The 4,951-nt window shown below is 34.1% G+C and overlaps 1 long non-coding RNA gene across 1 annotated transcript; it reads left to right on the forward strand.

Annotated features, from left to right (window-relative positions):
- Nucleotides 1-1,465: 1,465 nt before the first annotated feature.
- LOC125589259 lies at nucleotides 1,466-3,838 on the forward strand. The gene is made up of 2 exons (XR_007325431.1): nucleotides 1,466-2,296; nucleotides 2,382-3,838. It is a non-coding gene; the product is annotated as an uncharacterized LOC125589259 (long non-coding RNA).
- The last annotated feature ends 1,113 nt before the right edge of the window (nucleotides 3,839-4,951 follow it).

Consider the following 4,951-nt stretch of genomic DNA (forward strand, 5'->3'; position numbering starts at 1 on the left):
CAAATATCTATTTATTTTCCGGATATCTGTTTTTCCGGATATCTGTATTTTTCTGAAGCAAAGCAAATTGAAAAATCAGATATTCGTAACATACGGAACAAATCACAAATACCTTCAAAAAACCGGATATCCGATCTATGTCCACCCCTAATGAGCAATGGCTTAAGCAACCAACAACAAAAAATAAACTAATGACTAATTGCAATTAGCAACCGACAAAAAAACTAAAAATTAATTGCTGACGAAAAAACTTAGCTCAACACCAAAAAAAAAATGGTTTGCTTTATCTTTTTAACAAAATTCGCAACTTTCTCTTTTGTAGATCCAATCATAACTAAAGCAGCTTTTCTCATGATTTTCATAAAAATCACACATGCGCTCTCCAAAATGGTTAAACAGGCGTTAGGCACCACCAACCAGACTGACATAAGATTGCATGGGCACATGCTCTCTCTAAAACCCGAGCATCTTATATTATACACCCTCTAACTCTTAAATCTAATAATACAAACAATATAATATTGAACAATGTATATACATTAATTCAACGGCAAGGGAACGGTAGGAGAATCATTGTCCCATGTATATTCAAATAGAACTCTCCTTTCTATGTTTAATTAATTTTGAATCCAAAGATGTCGTCAAGTATAGAGGTTAGATGTAGTGTCTTTTTCTTTCATTTTCAACACGCTGAAACGTGGAAGATGCTCTTATTTTCTGCGTGTTGTATATGTACATACTCGAATTTCTCTTGAATTGAACTCAATATACCCAACCACTCACCGACACATTTCTCTTGCTTCTTTTAATTTAAGAGCATGTTTATTGGCAGCAACCCTCTAGGGTGCTTAAATTTTTTTTTTTCTGACTATAAAAAAAAAAAAATTAAAAACATGATCAATCGCGGACTACCACGTGTCAATGAAATCCGCGAAACATGGCAAACACCGACGCTTAATTAGACAACAGAAGCTATGGTTGTTAATTTTTTGTGGGCCCCACTGTGGGTCCCACCAACTATTTGATTATTTTTTTCTAGGCCATTCTCATAACTACCCCACCTAAGCTATCCCAGTAAACATGCTCAAATGCCCTTATACTATTCAATGGTACTATTATCACTTCCCGTTATCATTCAACACATACATTTCTCCTCGTGATTTGTGTTTGGTGCTGATCGTATTATGAGCCGCGACAAACAAATCATGCGGCAACAACGAGCACACGCGCAAAGTTATTTTTCGGAGATACCGATGTATTTAATGCGAGTCAAATTCATTCAAGTAAACTCATAGATGATCAGCCATTAGTCGATGTAGAAAATTGATTTTCCGATTCCCTAGGATTTCTGTACACCAAAGTTTAGTATTGCATGTATAACATGCTAGAATATACTATGCCATCTTTCTTTTCTTTTTGTGCAACATACTATGCCATCTTTCTTACTATACTAGAATATACAAAAAAAAAATACTATGCCATGTTTCAAAAAATATATATGCTAGAATATACTGTTAGATCAAATTTGTTAGCACCTTGATATAAATTATTTAAATATATTTACTAAGCTGTCGGTCTTATAGGACTTGGTCAAACTTGATAATTTCGATAGGTCAAGATGACAAGATCACTTAATGAATAATTAATTGGACTTCGAAAAAATTCCTAATTTAGTTTTCAGAAGAAAAAAATATCACTAATGAAAATCACAAACAAACGCTACATTGTGATAAATATGAGAATGGGTAGATAAAAGAAACTATTATAGGATCCGATTAGTTGTAGCTTTAAAAAATTTGTTGTAGAAAAAGATCCGTAGATTTTTTGTTGTGGTTTTAGATTTTATTGTTGTAGAATTTTATGGAAAGCTCCAAAAAATTGTTCTGAATTTTTGGCTCTACAAAACACTTATACAGCTGTAGGTTATTTCAAGAGCTGTGATTTTAAATTTTTTATTAAACCTTGATTGTTGTGAATTTAGTGCTGCATAAATAAATGAGGCTGTGGACAACTTCTACATCCATTACCAATCACATCCATAATTTGGTTGAAATTAAATTGTCATATTATAATACCAGACTGAAATGAGCGAAAATAAAATTATGAGTAGTTAAAGTACAACAGCTCTCATAGGATTCTCCATATTTCTCTTCTTTTTACTCAAGCACCGTCTAATTTATATTTGTTTCTCTTTGGTGACTGAGTTCTTCACCAACGCTAAAGTGACAAGTCTTATCGGACCTCTCCGTCTTCTGTTAGCATTTCCTGGTCTGATGGTGACTTATTAGCTTCCCATGTATGCTCTTTTTCTATATGTCTCTGTCTACCTTTGGTGAACATTGATCTCGTCGTTTGTTTAATTGTTTGTTTGGTTATAGCAGATGTTCAAGCAGTTCGTTGTTGGATAGTTTAATTCTCTTGAAATGGAATCATTTATTGCCTTGTCCTTGTCCTGTGCACAGACTTTAGTTCATTGGTTGCCTTTCATCCATTTTTAGGCTTTGTTGTTGGTAGTTTGTTCCGATTTTTTTGTTTAAATTGGTATTGATTCCAAAGTCTGCTTCTTCTCCGGAGTCGTTGGAGTTCGCTGGTGGCTTTTCCTGGTTTGCTTGTCATACATATTCAGTTTGTTCCCGGTTCTTGTCAGAGGGATAAGACCTTGTTCCTTTTTTCATGGTGGTCTCTATCTAGGCGTCTATTGGTAATGTTATGTGTTGTGGAAGTTTTATGAAAATCAATTGGTCTTAGCTTGCCGGATTATGAAGCCATATGTTCTTTGTGATGAAGAGGTGGTCTCTCATCATTTTACGAGGAAGATGTGTCATGTGGCATGTTGTGGCCATCAGTCTTATGTAGCAGGCAAGATTTCTACCTGGTAGAGTCAATTACTTTTGTCGGAATATTTTGCAAATTTTCAATATCCTATCCAAGCATACCCCTATGATATATAATATAAAATAATGAATCTATTAAATAATCATTTATTCCGCTATGTTTAAAGAATAATTTATTGAACTTGATTCTCGTGCCAAATTTTGGATGTGGAGAAGATAATTAACTGAAGTTGTTGTTGACAAAAAAAAATTGAAGTTGTTGAAAGATAATAATATTGTATTTGTACAGTAAAGTAGTTGATAAAATACAAATAAATAAATATTACCTATTTGTATATTATTTTCATAAATATTTATAAGAAAATTATGAGTGTAATGAAATATAAAACTTAAATTTTATATTTAGAAGAAAATAAATGTTAAACCGTCTCTGCTTTTTTTTCTCAATGCATTCGGGTGAATGATTTAACATATACATCATAAACAATTATAACATATACCCTTTAGTATATGTTTAATGCTTTATCAGTGCAAAAAACGTTTTCCACTTATAATATATGTGGCTCTCTATACTTGGCACTGTTGTCGTGTTGTTATGTGGTGGTGTTTTAGTAAAACAATCTTGTTGGATTTGTGAGTATGAAATTTGGTTTAATTGTTCTATCTTCAAAGCACATTTAGCGACTTTCAGGTATGTTTCTCTAGGTAGTTGAAGCTTGGTGACAGTCTCCCAATGGATAATTTTTTTTCTTTCACCAGTTAAGTGAAGTTTTGTTATTTTCAGTTTACTCTGGCTTACAGATTTGTCTTGGTATTGGCATAGTTCTCTTTTTTTTTGGGGCAGAAGTCGTCATACATGTGCATAATACATATATATTTTCATACATCTGTAGGAGTAGAAGCGTGAAAACCCCTGTATATATAGTTAATATTGTGCATAGTTATCGGTTAATGAAAAATGTTATCATCTTGTTCAAATCTTCTAAAACGATATCCCAACCACTGAGCTGACTGACTCATCCATCTTCGTCTTCTCATTTGCTCAGCTTCGGTTCTCGTCAATTTGTTGGATGAGAAATGCCCTTGGTTTGGCTTAAAACATCTAATGAGAAAACAGTTAGATAATTATAAAGATTACAATGGTTGGTAGTGAATGGTGTTGGCCATAAAAAAAATTATATCGAGTCAAATAAATCAATTTCCTACAACTTGAAAGTCATGGTAGTACGATCGGATATGAATGTGGATCGACAGAGTGGAGTTAAGCATGTTTGGGAACATAGGCTGGTCGATAACTCAGTAAGGTGACTATGTGATTCAACTTCTGCGAGCGAGTCAGCTACCAGCCTACATCCTTGCCCCACTAATGCAGCTCCTGGTGATGAAACTGCTGGACACATGTCGCTTAATGGATGAAGATTAATGTGCAGCTGCTGCCACCTTCACCCATCTCCTACTTACTCCTTCCTAATTTCCCTTAATCCTTCACACCTATAAATACCCCTTAGAAATCCCTATGACTCCTCAGACCAAATCTCACCATAGAAAGAAAACCCAAGCAATCCGACTGGAATATATCTGAACGATCCGAGTACGAAACCCGAAAGTTAAATTTTCAACATTAGATTTCCCCTTTAGTTTTTTAACCTAAGTATACAATATTTCTAGATCCCAATTCTGAGTAAGGGGACAGTGTCATTCTCTTTCTTGTTCAAAGTTTTAGGTGTTTGAGAACCAAAATTCTGCCAAATTTTCCCTAGCAATTAGATCAACCTAAACATGTTCGATCACCCATCCTTAAGTTCAAGGTGAGTCTTTGTTATAGGATTACTTGTTTTTGTGCGATTATCGCCTACAAAACATGAGTATTGATTGATGCATGCAGGACTAGGGTATTGATTGTGAGAGATATTGGGTTATATCGTCCAAACCTCGGTTTGGGGGTATAACATATAAATGATGCATGATGATATGATTGATTGCTTGCATGATTGAGTTATATTGTTTGCAGAGCAGTGCCTATTGAAAAAGACATTCGCTTCAGGCCCCATATTAATATAACTTTTTTAGGGTCCAAAATTCAAAATAATTTCTAGTATAGTAGTTTAAACTTATTT

Source organism: Brassica napus, chromosome C6, assembly GCF_020379485.1.
Source record: "Brassica napus cultivar Da-Ae chromosome C6, Da-Ae, whole genome shotgun sequence".
NCBI lineage: Eukaryota > Viridiplantae > Streptophyta > Magnoliopsida > Brassicales > Brassicaceae > Brassica > Brassica napus.